Consider the following 16,722-nt stretch of genomic DNA (forward strand, 5'->3'; position numbering starts at 1 on the left):
AACTAGGTATCTTTAAAATATCGAATCAGGGAGAAGTTCTCCATCTGTAGTCCAGAATTTGGCATTCAATTCAATGGGAATTACAACTCTCTTATTTTACAAATTATGGGACATCATTGAGGTTAAAAAACCGATAGTCATGAGGAGGATAAGCAAGTATTAATAAAAAAAAGTATCGTGGCATGAGCCATGGGGTATTAGCCACAAGGCACAAGTGTCACGACCCCGCCCCTGACAACCGTACCTTACGCGGTGACGGACGATCGAGCGCAGGTTCGTGATTCAATGTAATATTTTTCACTCAGGTAGGAGTGGACTCAATGCTTTTATATTCGAAAATCAAGCAAACCATGAAAGAGAGCTAAAGTGACAAGCTTAACTAGCAAAAGAGTAAGGAAAACTTCGCACACCAAAATTTATAATATAAAAATCTTCCAAAATATTACATTCGGTTCGGGGCATCTAGGCCCAATATTACATAATATACAAATCTTCCAAAATTCCTCTTTCCTTCATCTCTTAACTTGCCATCCTCGCAATCTTTTTCCATCTTCAGAGCATGGTCTACCATCGGGGTGTACGACTTTATATTGACCGACGTCACCCCATTCGTAATATCTGGTCGCAAGCCCCTCTCAAATTTAGCCGCTTTTCGTGTCTTGGTATTTATGATGTGGGGCGCATACCTAGAAAGCTGTACGAATTAGGCAGCGTATCGTTCAACAGTCATGCCCCCTTACTGAAGTTCAATGAATTCTACTTCCTTCCTTCCTTTCTTTGACTGAATCAGGGAAGTACTTCACGTCAAACGCTCTCAAAAAGTTTTCCCAGGTGACCTCGGTCCCTGTCTCTCTCCAAGCCTGCCTCACTGAGTCCCACCAATATTATGGTTCCCCTTCTAGCATAAAGGCCCCAAGCCTGACTTTTTGCTCATCTGAGCAGTGTAACACCTCTAAGAACTTCTCTATCTGATTCTTCCACCTCTCAGCCTTCTCCACTCCTCCATGCCTCAAAAAGGTTGGGGGTGCCATTCTTTTAAACCTCTCCATGAGGCTACTGTCATTCTGCTCTGGTGTAGGGGTAGACTGGGTTGGCATCAATTCTTTCATCATTTGGGTCATAGCCCCCAGAGTCTCGTAAACCTCGCAGAGTACCTCGGTGTTATCGTTATTGGAACTCGCGTTGTGATTACGAGCTCTCGGCATCCTTTAACCTAGTCACAAGAACACCCAATCACTTGCCTATCCCAAAACTAATCTAAGAACTCTCCTAAACTTCCTAGGCCAAGAATCCTCTCTTGGCGGCTCTGATACCATATCTATCACGACCCCGCCCCCAACCACCATACCTTACGCGGCGATGGACAATCGAGTGCAGGTTCGTGATTCAATATAACGTTTGTCACTCAGGTAGGAGTGGACTCAACGCCTTTATATTCAAAAATCGAGTAAACCATGGAAGAAAGCTAAAGCGACAAACTTAACTAGCTGAAGAGTAAAGAAAAACTCCGCACATTAAAATTCATAATATAAATTTTTTTCAAAATATTACATTCAGTTCGGGGCATCTAGGCCCAATATTATACATATCCACCAAGAACAAAACAAAACCAGGGCCAAACAACCCAGACATAAACAAGGTCTAACCACCTTCTTCAAGAACACTGTCTTTGTCTTCCAACCGCCAAATACGAACTTCCAACCCTATACATGCCGCTATCAATCTACAATGAGAGGAGAAATAATGGGATGAGCTATACAGCCCAGTAAACAAGTCTAGTGTTATGCATATGTGATGGTTCTATCTATATGTGACAACAGTACAGTTTATCAATATAAAGTCATAATTTAGCATAAATACATATCAAGTCAAGACAACAGTCATCACTAAATCAATGCGATAAGAGCATTTATTAGTGAAATCATAAATCATTCCATCATTATTGATAAACATTCCTTATAAATAAATTCAATCATTACCCACAAACTCCTTAAATCACTTACTCTCGCAGTAGAGGCCCTATCCATCTGGCTAAGCCAATCTCATTACTTAAGACTTCTACTATCATGCAAGAGGGAGGGTAATGACAAGTGGGGTATCCACTTCGTAATACCCTCAACACACTCACACAGTCCCTAGCGCGCATTGGGGTTTCGATAGGCTCTTACCTTGCACGACATCAATCACATATCATTTCATAAATCCCTTTATCCTCTCCCTTAACCCATTCCTATCATTATGCAAGTTATGGGATATGCCGACATCTCTTTCCTTACTATCGATGAGTGCCCCATCGCATAGCAGGTAATATCATAGCAGCATCCACTACCGGTGACTGTCCCACCACGTAGTGGCTAATATCAATATAAACAGTGGCCATTCATCGCATCATCGTAACAGTATCGACTACCGGTGACTGTCCCACCGCGTAGTGATCAATAACAATATAAGCAATGGTCATTCATCGCATCATCATAACAGTATCCTCTACTGGTGATTGTCCCACCACGTAGTGGTCAATAACAATATAAGCAGTGGTCATTCATTGCCTCATAACAGATGAATCATATTTCATCATAATGTCATAGCATTTAGCAAAATACATGCATTTCATAAACTGTCACAGGGCATTTATATACAAGCTTTCTCACAAAGTTCAGTTTACACGGCATCATTCACATATCTTTATGGCAGTATCATGGAATTTATCATATGGCATCCGCATTTATCATATATCAAGATAACTTAGCGTCGCATGGCCATACAATGATGCAGTGACAAGTAACAGTGACATGCCCCTCTTAGCGAGAGCGTAGCTCTCGATGTAGGGGGGGATTCAGGATGCCTCAAACATGAAACCTTGAGCTAATACATATTTCTTTACAAAAACAGCTATTTGAAAAAATTTGAATGCCATTTGATGGGTCAATAGCTCAGTACAAAGTGAGCTTTAGTTGCTGGAAATTTCCCTGCAACAGTGCATAGTGACTTGTTCACACATTTCGGGTCATAGCTCAAAATACGTGGGGAGTTTCAAACATCAACATGCAACTTTAAAGACATTCTTGAACCTTTCCAATGGAAGTAATTTAAAGGTTTTTGGATACCATTAGTTAGGTCAAAAGCATTGCCCAAAGAAGGCCACAGTTGCTAGAAATAGCAGCGACTGTGAACAGTGTCATGCCTCGACATTTAAGGCCATATCTTTTTATCCAAGCAAAATATTATCATGACATAAAGTAAACTTGGAGTATACACACATGTCTTCCATTTGGGACCGATTTAGTCCTATTTGGATGTCATTTGATTATCGAACATATAGATGCAAAGACATTCATAGTTCAGGAAATTCACATTCTCAAGTTAATATACTTTTAAAGAACACTTAATATTTCCTAGCCAAGCTACACTTTGGGCTTGGGACCTTCTTCGTGATAAGGAGTCTCACAGTGAGCGATTTCATGAGTTTCCATAAATAAAAAGATCAAACATGTGATAGACACAGTCATGGCATTGAGAATCACAAACTGAAACTTCAACCTCATGTTAACCCATTCATTCTTCACATTTTCCTTTATATCATCTAATCTATTTCAACATTTTTACAACACTCGTGGATGCATAAAGCTAAACCCACTTACCTTGACTTCTCAGAGTATCACAAATCCTCACTTATGGCCTTCCCAGGCTTTCCTTGGCTTCACCAATGGGCTGTCTTTGAAAGGGGCAACAGTGAACTTCAAGAAAAAGGGAAAAGTTGAGAAAAATGGGAGAGATCCGTGTTGCCCAAGAGTTAAAAGGAGAGTGTGGTTGGAAAACACTGTGGCTGCCACAATCACTCAATGTTCTGATACGTACGGGGCGACTCTGACATGTACATAGGTTGTACGTTTGACTTAGACACTCCCCGCGCTGCATCATCAAATATCCAACTGGCGCTGCTCCAGTCGGAGCTGCTCTCTTCTCTTCCAACCGGCGCTGCTCCAACCGGCACGCTACTCTCTTCTTATCCAACCAGCACTACTCTCTTCTTATCCCACCGGCGCTGCTCCAACCGACGTTGTTCCACCCGGCGCTGCTCCAACCGGCGTTGTTCCACCCGGCGCTGCTCCTTAAACACGCGCAGCAATGCCTCAGACGGCAATACTCCATACACCTTTCGTGCACGGCAAAAGTCTTTATGTCGTCTCGCTCGACATTACATCTCTCTTCTCGCGCAGCGATACTGGCTTGGGAGAAAATTGTGGCCCTTACAATAGGCCATGAGATGTTCAACTATGAGAAAGTATTTAGACTGTGAGACAATTTGCCCCGTTTTGTTCAATCATGAGATGTTCAACCATGAGACACACAAAGTATTTTAATTATTAATTGGTTACCAACCTTTATCAATCCAAACAAAATGTACCCATAACAAATGCTCATAGGAAATGTTCTCGATTGTTCAATTTTGCATGCTTTTGACTGCAAGTGTTATGTTCATATTGATAAATCCTTAAGGCAGAAACTCTCTGCGAAGGCAGAAAAATATGTGTTTGTTGGGTACAGTGACGAGCATAAAGGATATCGATTTTACTCTCTTGCTAATTGAATGATACATGTTTCTCGTCATGTGACCTTTAATAATAAACGACATTATAAGGAAAAACAAGAAAATTTGCTAAAATGATGACTCACAACATTTACCTTCTTTTAGTATATCACCTGTAGGAGACACATTATCTGCTAGATCTCAATTATCGCTACATAGTAGTTCTGAGTCCTTGATAGATTGAGTGGTGGTGACAAAGTTAATGCCTCCATAAAGTACTTCACATACACCAATCCACAATAATCAACCAGTCATCTAGGGATGTTCAACAACGAAAGTTCTTTCCGATAGAGGATTGGGCATCAAATAGTGAAATACTCCCTTGAATATTATTCATTTCTCATTGAACTCACTAAACATACATAACCAAGTACCTATAGAGAAGCCACAAAAAACCCCAAGTGGATTGAAACCATGAATGAGGAATTGTTTGCTCTTCATCAAAACCACACTTGAGAACTTGTACCTAGACAAAAAAATAGAAATGTTGTTAGGTGTAAATGGGTTTATAAGATCAAGTACAAGGCGGATGAAACTATTGAAAGATACAAAGCGAGGTTGGTGGCTAAAGGTTATCATCAAAAGTATGGGTTAGACTATGAAGAAACCTTTAATCCAGTTGTGAAGATGACAATTGTCAGACTAGCATTAACAATGGCTAATGTCTTTGGTTGGAGATTACATCAGTAGATTAAAAAAATACATTTTTACATAGTGATGTTCTATAAGAAGTCTACATGGAGCAACCACAAAGGTATGGAAAATCCAAATAGTCTGATCTTGCGTTTAGATTAAGGAAGGCAATATATAGTCTCAAATAAGCCCCACAAGCTTGATTTGAAGCTTCTACAAAACTCTTATTATGGGGTGTTATTCTCGAAGTATTACAAACAACTCCCTATTTCTCAAAAAAAGGACAAAAGCTAGTGATGGTGCTTCTCTATGTTGATGATATCATTGTAACAATGAATGATGAGGATGAAGTAAAACAGTTAAAAATAATGCTCAGAGCACATTTTTCTGTGAAGGATCTTGAAATTCTAAAGTACTTCCTAGGTGTGGAAGTTGAGTGAACAAGACAAGGTATGAAATTGACACAACACAAGTATGCATTGGATCTATTAGAAAAATTTGGAATGAGTAATTGTAAACCATCACCAATGCCAATGGTCACAAAAAAGAAAAATTATCTGCTAAAGATGGTGATCATGTTCAAGATCCAGAAAAGTATAGAACCCTTGTTGGTGGTCTACAGTAACTTGCATTCACTTGACCAAATATCACTTATATTATCAATCAAGTTTGTCAATTTATGTATGATTCTCATGAGATGCACTTCATAGCAGCTAAAAGGATTCTCTTATATGTGAAGGGTACCCTGAGTGATGGTCTTTTCGTTCTCATTGATGGAAGATAAGTTAACCTTATCTCCTAGTTTGATACAGATTGGGTTGGAGATCCTAATACAAGAAGGTCTGTATCTAGATTTTGTATTTCTTTGTAGGATCTCTATTATTTTGGAGTAGTAAAAAGCAAATAATTGTTTCACACTCAAGTTCATAAGCAAAATATCGAGCAATGTCTTCCACAACTGCTGAAATCACTTGGTACAGCCACATTCTATCAGAAGTGGGTATTAGAATTCAACATGTAATTCTTCATTGTGATAATCAAAGTGCAATAAAGCTTTCATTTAATCCAGATCTTTATGCACGGACCAAAGACATTGAATTGGACTATCATTTTATTCTAGAGAAGGTTGAAAGTGCAGAGATTACTCCTGATTATGTTTCAAGTGCAAAACAACTTGTTGATATTTTACAAAAGGTATTCCTATATCACAATATAATTCGATAGAAACAAGTTATCCATGTCACATTGACAATAGTTTGAGGGGGAGTAATAAAAATAATAATGATCTAGAAAGATACGATCCTGATAAAGATTAACATGATATATTGTAAGCTCTTCATAGTATAACCTCTTTCCATAATCACATCCTTGATTGAGTCAATCAAGGATGGATGCGTACATAACTATTAATAATAGAACCCATATCTCTCTCCTATGGGTGTGGAGAGTTTTACACAAATATCATTCTTTAAATTTCTTCACTTAGCTCATCAAACGCCTATCACCGTAGCCGTATCATCAACCAAGGATTCTTCAAGAGTTCTTCCCCGAAGCCTCAGTCTAAATACTTTGTGCGTCCTATTTACCCAACTCGCAGTTATTCCATCTCCGATGCATATTGTATATCATCTCAAGTACGAAGCACCTCAGCCATGTATCTTAAGATTGTTTGCTTCTGAGTCACGCACTATTAGGACTCACAACTTGATCCATACTAAATCTTCTAATAGAGATGGCTACAACAACATAACTATAGAGCAATAATCCTTTTGAGTTAATCAACCATTAGTCGTTGGTCATGGCACATGAGACATGGGGCATTGGTCCCTCGAATTATGGGTCGAAATATACACTCAACATACAATAAGAAGCTCAAGCAAATGGAAGGTACAAGATTCATCCAACTTTACATTATTAGGCCAAAACGGAAAGAGTTTACAATAATAAATGACCATACAATCCAAACTTAACTTTAATCCTCCAGTTTAGAAGTATTTAAAAGGGTATCTTAGTTAAAATAAGTGTGTATAAAAGGCGAGGACATAGTTGATAGGTGCTACAAACTTGTAGGTATTGAGTGGAAGGGACATGCTTTAGTATTTTAATTCAAAGACCATGGCCCAAGTCTCAGACATTAAAAGTGGGTATGACTCATTGAAAGATGTCTCACATTTGTAATGATACATTATTTTTGGTTGTCTTGATAAAATCCCCATTTATTTTATTATTATTCTCCTAACAATATTTATCAAAGTTTTAAAAAACATATCAGTGACCCGGATCATCCATCCATAAAAACTGGGTCGATATGTCATTATAATATAATAAAACCACACTTCTAGAAAACTATGTTTGTGGTATTTGTAGGACCCCAAATGATGCACACAATGTCTTCATCCCAATAATCAATATAAAGAAAAAAGAAATTGCACCCTAAATATGTTGGTCGACCAGATTTTTCCTCAAACTGACGGCGGGATAAAATCCTCTCTCAAACAACTGTGGAGGTTCTACGTACACTGCACGTTTGTTGGTGTGCGCACGCGTGCTCTTCTTTGTGCGGATAGGAACCAACGATGAGAAATTTTTTAGGACAGGGGTGTGTTTAAGCACCTACCTTGTCGTTTAGGGGTTCGGGGACATGCCCAGGCGGTTCACCCTCTTAAAGCAATTACAAAGCAATGCGGTTGTCTGCCAACGCGGTTTGGACACGAACTCTCCTCAAGCTTTAACATGTCTCCTTGTTCTCTTATGCTGGAAACTGCAATATGAATTCGATAATATTCCTTTATAACGGTTAACTCAAACGGGGGCTGGCTGGCAAAAGAAATAACGAGGGGAGAAATAGTCACAAGAATCCCCCCATCCGTGCAAACTCTATGCACTCGGGCTATCAGAGCAATTAAAGAGTTAGAACCTTGTCGACTGTCAACTCAGGAAGAATCCACCCGAGTGAGTGAGGGAGAGAATATATATATTTCTTGTGGCTCAACTCGACTGTATGGAGAGGAAGTTAGAGTGATGATCCAAAGTTGGAACTCTTGGGATGACTTTGAAGGGTACTGATTTGAGCGTATGACGGATAGCAGGATGCTATGCGTTTACGCTCAAAGCACTGAGGGGAAGATCGTAAAGAGGGACAGGACTGTGAGTTTCGTGGCTCCGACACCCACAATACGACGAGACTGAGAGAAAGAGGGGGAAAGAGACGAGACCGCGTGTTTGTCAGCAACGAGTAGAGAGAGAGAGAGTGAACTTGAGGTGTGGCCTAGCCTAAGAGAGTGAGAGAGAAAATGGGATCATGAGATCAGGCTGGGCTAGGGGTAGTTTCTCTCTCTGAAAGTTTTCTCTCTCCACGCCACTGGATCCAAAGGTTAGAAGCAAAAGACAAGTGGACACAAGCTTAATGCTTCTATTTCGTTAATGAATGATCCAACCCTTTTACAATTGACCTAAGCTTGTTTTTATAGAGGACCCACCAAACAGGGGTAGATGCTCAAAACTAAGCCTAATAATGATTAAAAGGAATTACAATAAAATCCTAAATTTAGGAATAATGACCAAAATGCCTTTTAAAACCTTTTGTGCTAATGACAAAACCATCCCTTTCTGAGGGCCTTACACCATTGCCAGATCTTAGGAGCTTTTTCTGATGTTTGTGACGGTGGTTCAAACGATCCATCATCATAGTCTTGATGCTTATTTGATTCTGAAGAGTTTGATGTCTTTTGATCGTCTTTGACGCGAACTTTTCCAGAGGGGTAAAAATCCGGCTATGTTGAACCATCCCTTTCTAAGGGCCTTACACCATTGCCAGATCTTAGGAGCTTTTTCTGATGTTTGTGATGGTGGTTCAAACGATCCATCATCATAGTCTTGATGCTTATTTGATTTTGAAGAGTTTGATGTCTTTTGATCGTCTTTGACGCGAACTTTTCCAGAGGGGTAAAAATCCGGCTATGTTGTGAAGTAACGCCATCAATGTAGTGTGATCCATGATGCTTCAAGTCTTTTTTTTATAGCAAATTAAAGAGGAGACAGTCACAATTGCTTTGAACTAAATTTTGTCTGATTTGGTTCTTGCTTTAAGTATTTTCTGAATTTGGGAGATCGTCAGAAAAGGGATTCCGGTGATCGGGAAATCTTGCCTTCTTCAACCTTGGAAGTTGCGCTATCCGACCTTAAATTATGTGCAAAAGTTATACCAGCTTGTAGCTCTTCGTGATACGATCGCATCGGACCCGACTTTACGATGATCCGATGTATAGATCTTAAGTTATCGCTTCATGAAGTTCGAGATGTCTTTTATGTAAAACTCTAATTTTTATGGTTTCGGGCTCATCTTCTCTTTAGAAAAGCTTGGGTTTTGGGTCACGTCATGGCATGTGTCATATGTCAAAATGACCGGGTCGTCGAAACCTTGCTTGTTTCGATTCCAAACGAGTGACTTGTGGGCGCGTGCAAATCATCCCAAGATGTGAAAATACAGCCTCCATGAATGGAAACTAGTTTGGTGAGGCTGCACCGCAATAGTGTCAAACCTACCCGTTTGTGTTAATTTGGGTCCAGAATGTTCCTAAGAGGTTTGATTGAGCCTAAATTTGGTCCCTGTGCATTTTTCGACATTCTGGATGCAATGGTAGTGGTTTGGTATTATTTTGAAGACCTTAGCATAGAATTATAGTTGTTAGGTCTCTTTTCGGCATGATAGGAACTGGTCTTTGATAACCGAATTTCGTCTTGATAGGGTCAAAACTTATCTGAATGTGGCGAAACTTTGTGAGTGTCCTTCAGGTATTCCAAACTACTTTTTTTCATGCCTTTCAAAGCCGTTCTAGTATATTTTCCAAAGTTGTCCAATTTTAGGCTTATTTTACAGTGTTCCCTTGGTCTGCGATGTCTTGGATATCAACAGGATCAGGTTATTACTGGCTCTCTTCTTATTTGTACCAAGGATGTACGTACGTCAACAATGATATATAACAATGGTCAAAGTGAGTACCCACCAGCCCGATCAAATTTTTTTTTTTTTTTTATTGTTCATTAGAATAAAAAAAGTTTATATTTAAAAATGGGAAAAGTTTATATACAGTCGAAGCTTAAAACTCACAATAAGAGCTTCACCCTAATCCACCGTCCAATAAAATAGACGGTGGAGATATTGGACTCGATTTTAAATGTGAAACTGGTAAACCTAAACAACCCGTTCCCCTTTCTTGGTCCTCTCATTTTCATTTCCCTACAAATTCTCTCTATGCCCGCCTCTCTCTATCTCTCTCTCTATAGCGACGAGCACAACCCTCCTCAAAAGCTTTCTCCTTCCTCATAACCCCTCGATTTCCCCTCTCTCTCCATTTGCACTCTCTACATTAACAGTTCCCAGGGTTCGTTTCTTCCTCACTCTAGTCTGCGCAATAATCTCTTAGGGCCCATGATTTATGGTTGGATTATGAACTTGGCTGCCTACCCCTTCTTACCCATCACATTCATGGAGAGCAAATGAAACGGTTAGTCCACTTTTTCCAATCCTGGGCTGGATGTGGAAGTACAACCATTCTTTTTCTCCCGAGAGTGGTAAGTTTCTTCTCTCTCTCTAAACTTTTGGGGATTTTCTCTCTCTAAACTTTTCAGTCTATGGTTTTAGGTCTTGAATTAAGGTCTGGATTTCGAAATACAACCATTGTTTTGGGTTTGAATGGATGAATTAGAGTGGATCTTTCTCTCTCTAGTGAATTTTGAATGGATGAATTGGAATTTTTATTCTTCATCATCAATAGTAGGGGTTGGATTTTGAAGTACAACCATTCTTTCTCTCAAGAGGGTGGTAAGTTTTATCTTTCTCTCTCTAGGATTTTTGGGCTTTTTCTCTCTCTAAACTTTTCACTCATGGCTTTAGGCCTTCATTTAAGGTCACCTTAAAACCATGGCAGAAAGAATTGCTCATAGATAGCATTATCAAAAAAATGGCATGCTCTAAGGTTTTCTTATGATTTTTGGTTAAGTACCTCAATCGACCTGCAATTTACCTTCTTATAGAATTGCATTTTATGGATATAATTTTAGCCTATGAATGGATTAACTTGCATTTTCAATACAATAAGATAATTTGAATGTTAAATGCTTGACAAGTTTCTTAGATCTAGCTTTTATAGTTGCTTAATTTAGGCATTTCAGTTTTCAATTGTTATTTTTTTTATCTTATCTTCATGAAGGAATGTTGATGTAAATTATCTTTGAAGTTTAAACTGGATAGTGTAGCTTTTTACTCTCTTTTTTCTGATTGATTTGAATGCATGTTTCCTTTTTCTTTGGTGGAGTTATAATAGGATAAAGCCTGCTTCCTTGATGCATATTTTGCTAAGAATTTACTGAAATAGTCATGCCAGATTTTCAAAAAGCATACTGATTTTTTTATTGTGACTAGTTTATGAAAAACTGTATAGCTATTGGAGTCAGAGCAGCTATAATTATTATGTGACATAATTATGATATTTCATATGTTCAATCTTTATAGCTTTGATGAAATTGTGTCCTATGAAGATAATAATCTCAATAATATTAGTACTGTTGAAGAGAAATGATGTTGTTAAAGAGTAAAAATAGTGACAATATTGATAGTCATAATAATAAAAGGGTGCGGTTTGTATAGAACCTAGGCTCCAAACAATCAAATTAGAGTCTACCTTCAAATGGTGTAGAGAAATGTGGTTTTACTACTGGAAATCTTTGTGATAGCCTTAAAATATATTTTTATATTTATTTATAATGTTTAAAACTTCAAAAATAGTGTAGATCGACAGATCTATGAAAATCTTGAAAATTGACGGTCAAAAAATGCATTACAAAGTACACTATTTCCAAAACTTGAAATCCATTTTTTTCTCATGTCCATGCATCTTGATGTTGAGATGATCAATTTGAAGATATTTGGGCATCAAAACAACCTCTTCTAGTGAAATTTTTGAGGTAGGTTCAAATTTGATTGTTTAGAGCCTTGGCTCTATATAAACTTTTCCCATAATAAAAAGCATTTAATGCTAGCTCTAGAGTATTTTGAATTATTATATAATTAAATGTTAATTGATGGATATTATAACTAAATTATCTTTTCATGTTTATGGGTTTGTAAAATACAATAAATGCAAACTTGAAGATGATGATTAACAATTGACATGGAGATGGGGAGTAATTCAGATGGTAATGGGATGGAGGTAAATAAGAAGGTAGGAAGTCCTCTTGCTGAGGAGTATGGAATGGAGGATACTATCTTTGTGGATGGTGATGATTTCTATAATCACCATGAATTAGAGAATGTTATTTACATAGATGGTGATGATAGAAGTGACTCTGATGCAAGCCAAAATACCAGTGAGACTCTCATGGTGGAACCTCTAACCATGGAAATTAGTGCAGAGGACCCATAAGAGGGTATGCAATTTGAGTCCCTTGAAGCTGCATTAGATTTCTTTTATAAATATGTACAAAAAATTGGTTTTAGCAGTCAATGTTATGCAGCTCGTCAATCAAGGAAAGATGGATCACTCATCACTCGTGAATTTGTATGTTCAAAACAAGGTGAGTGGCACAAGAACTCTGAGGCAAAGTAGTCTCAGCCTTATATAAGGATAGGGTGCCAAGCCATGCTAAGAATCAAGAAAGATGAACATGGTATATAGTTCGGTCACATCGCAAAATTCCAAAGTACACAAGAGAGATGATTCATATGTATAACTCATGTGGGTTAATTGCCCCAAAGATCACAAAAGTGTTTAGTACACAGGCTGGAGATCGAAGGAGTCTCCCTTTTGTAGAGCCAGATTGTAAGAATGAGATATATAAAAATCGAAAGAAAAAGTCAAAGTTGATAGGAGGGGATGCAGAGGGGTTGATGGAGTTCTTTGCTAGTAAGTTTGTTGCGAACCCATCTTTTGCATACAAAATGCAAGTTGATGCAGATGGGCACTTAACCAATGTATTATGGGTTGATGCGAATTCCAAGATTGATTGAGAATTCTTTGGAGACGTCATTATATTTGACACTACATACAAAACTAATGTATATGAGATTCCATGTGCCCCAATTTTGGGAGTAAATCACCACACAAAGACTATATTCTTAGGATGTGCTTTACTCCATAGAGAGGATGAGGAGTCTTTTACATGGTTGTTCACAAAGTGGCTTGAACTGATGAATGGGCGCCAACCAAAGTCAGTCATCACATATCAAGACAAGGGGCACTTGAAATAAAAAAGGTGTTCCCAAAGTTCTGACATCGGTTATGTAGATGGCATATAACTCAAAAGATTGAGCTAAAAATGGCACAAGTTGCACATAATCATCCATCATTCCATGGGGGACTTATACAAATGTATTGACCATTTTACCACCACCACAGAATTTGAAGATGAATGGCCAAGAATGTTAGAAAGATATGATTTAATGAATAATGAATGCTTAAAGTCTTTATATGACATTCGGCATCAATGGGTAGATGTATATTTGCAAGATTGCTTCTTTGCAAGCAATAGGACTAGTGGAAGAAGTGAAGCCATGAATAAGGATATCAAGGCATATGTGAATTCCCATACTAATTTGACTACATTCGTTGGACAATTACAAGAATTAATTGAAAAAAGTTTGATGAAGAAAATACTGCAGACTTCAAATCTCACAATGAGACACCAATTATGATGACTTCCACTCGTATGGAGCAAAAGGCTCAAATTTACACCCCGTCTGTCTTTCAAAACTTCTTTCAGCCAGAGTTAATGACGGTCGCTAATCTTATTTTTGATGTGCAAGTGGCTGATGGGGTTGTATGCACTTTACGTTTGAAAGGATATGGGACATGTCGCCCATCCTACATAGTGGAATTCACCACAATTGAGGAGAAAGCAACATGTAGCTGCCATCTATATGAGCACATAGCCAGATGCTTATGGTATTTGTTTTTAAAAATATACTTGAGTTACCCGAACACCATATAATGAAGTGATGGACTAAAGATGAGACAAAAGGGGTTGCTTGTGATGTTTATAAAGTTCAAGTACATGCCAGTTGTGAGGATACCTATTCTACGCGCTACAATGACCTATTTCAAAGGCGCAACATTCTGTCAACTATTGGGGCAGTGAGTCTGAGTGTGTAGGAGTATACAAAGATGCTTATAGATGAGGCACACAAAAAGGTTCTTGCTAGGGTAGATATGGAAAAAATATCTTTAAAGCATGCTTCTTCTACCTATGGTAGCCGCACATCCACAGGAATCCCCACTCTATGTGTTGCTCCCATTCTCTTTGTGACTTCAAATCCACATGTGACGACTATAAAGGCTCTAATTTGTGTAAAGCCGAAGGGACGGCCACCTATTCATGTGAGACTCAAACCTGGGAAGGAGCAGAGAATGAGTAAGACAAAGTACTCTAACTATGGACTCATAGGTCATGACAAGCGTAATTGTCCCTCTATGCATTGCAAATGGTATGTTCATACATCTTTCTTACTTGTGAGCACTTTGCTACTTAGATGTCATTATTGAATATTGTTTAGTATTGAAGCGTAGTATATGGAAAATTGTTACATGAAAATTTCTTGTTCAAATGCTCTGATATTACTAGGTTGTCATTTCATGTATATTTTGGTACAGGAGGGCCAGTATTGAGGGCACAAGTAACCCTCCAAGGGAGCACAAGTAATTCCCAAGAGCATAATTGACACTATGGAACCTTTTTACAGTTTTTTGAGCTTATGGTTCCTTGTATCCTTTTTGTATCTATTGTTCAGTTAGTTTTTTTGTATCTATTGTTCAGTTACCGTACCTTTTTGGTTGGGGAATTTTGCACAGAGCACTCAGGCTGTGGGCTGCCTGTTTTTTATGTACTTTGTATACCTTTTGTTTATACATATGTTAACAATTTAAAAAAAAAAAAAGGCTGCATATCTTTTTTGCGAATAGAGTTTTGGATGCTAATTATATCTCTTCGGGGTATATAACTACATAGCTTCTTTGTGTAAATTTAAAGATGATTTGAATGTGGTAAAGAATGTGCTATCATTTTGATTCTTGCAAGTATTGGTTGTAGGATTTTTATGCTCATTGAATTTGAGATGATCTATTTCAATAGGTGTTTCATGTGTGATTTGGACTATGTTTGGTTGAGTTGCAGGTAATAAATAATATGCTTGGTTAACTATGGGTCTTTTTTGATTTTGACCAAATGCCACTACTTTAGTTCATAATGTGTATACGTTGATCTTAGTGTTTGCACACTTTCCATGAACATAAATAGGATGTTAGTAACATGTGTTGCAAGTCATATGAGCTATATGCAACCTTATGGTGGAAGTCTATGCTATCTCATGTCTGGTTTATTGATGTGTAACTGTTCGAAAAAACTTTCTCTTCTTTATCATACCTTGTACAAACTCACTTATATAAATAGATCAAGTATGTAAATTGAATAAATGTTGTGTGAGAGTTAGATTCTCTTTCAAATTCAACATAGTTTTCGTCATTGATAGACTTGACATTTTATACTTGGCTTCTATGTCATTGGTCAATGCAGCCCCTAGCTTGTTCTAGGTTTAGTCAGTCAATTATGCAACAAATTGCCATGCAATTAGCTCTTCATATTTTTGTGGCATCAGTGAACACACTATTAACAGTGTTTATATACTGCTGGCAGTGCGTACACACTTTTAATAGTGTGCATATGTTGATTTCAATGCTTATATGTTGTTCATAATGTGTGTATGATGTGAACGATATGCAATGTGTCTTATTTTGATTAATAGCTTGACTTGTAGACTCTATTTAGAGTTTGTGTTGTTAACTAGAATATATATTGACTAATATAAGTCTTGAATGAGTTGCAGGTCATTCATACTACGCTTGGTTATTACAACATTTGGTCTTGTTGGATTATGGCGTCAAGGTGAGATCTAGGATGTTCAAGAGCTATTGCTTGTATTTGGAGGAGGAGATTGGGCTTAAATGTCGAGCGGCATAGATTGGCCTATAGAAAGTACAACAACTAAGACAACATGACTTTGGAGCAGCATAGATTGGCCTTAAATATTGTGGCATCGCAATTGTTTGATATTCTTTGTGTCAAAAAGTTTGGCAACTAATTTGAGAGTCTAAACTTTATTAATATGGGAATGTAATACCCTTTTCGTGATGACAAGTGCTTGTTAAAGACTATGCTATCAATTGATAGTTATGTAAATTTAAAGATGATTTCAATTTGTTAAAGAATGTGATGTCATTTTAATTGATGCACGTATTAGTTCTAGGATTTTTATGTTCATTGAATTTGAGTTGCGCTCATTGTTGTGATGTTGAGATGCTTGAACAATCGTTAGTAATTGCTTATTTTCCTTGATCGAGTATATGTTTCAGCAGCGGTTTAATGTTTGATTTGAGTAAATGGCTTGAAATAACAGTATACATATAGCAAGGCAAGTTATGCCGGCAAAATCTTAACCATCTTGCTGG

At 37.8% G+C, this 16,722-nt stretch overlaps 1 long non-coding RNA gene across 2 annotated transcripts; it reads left to right on the forward strand.

Annotated features, from left to right (window-relative positions):
- Window positions 1-10,512: 10,512 nt before the first annotated feature.
- Window positions 10,513-16,479, forward strand: LOC105420804 (uncharacterized). Of its 2 annotated transcripts, XR_966734.3 has the most exons (3): window positions 10,513-10,798; window positions 14,872-14,916; window positions 16,101-16,479. It is a non-coding gene; the product is annotated as an uncharacterized LOC105420804 (long non-coding RNA). The 2 variants fall into 2 exon arrangements; XR_002281269.2 differs by lacking the exon at window positions 14,872-14,916.
- The last annotated feature ends 243 nt before the right edge of the window (window positions 16,480-16,722 follow it).

Source organism: Amborella trichopoda, chromosome 9, assembly GCF_054954075.1.
Source record: "Amborella trichopoda isolate Santa Cruz 75 chromosome 9, AtrichopodaSantaCruz75HAP2 v2.0, whole genome shotgun sequence".
Taxonomy (NCBI): Eukaryota; Viridiplantae; Streptophyta; class Magnoliopsida; order Amborellales; family Amborellaceae; genus Amborella; species Amborella trichopoda.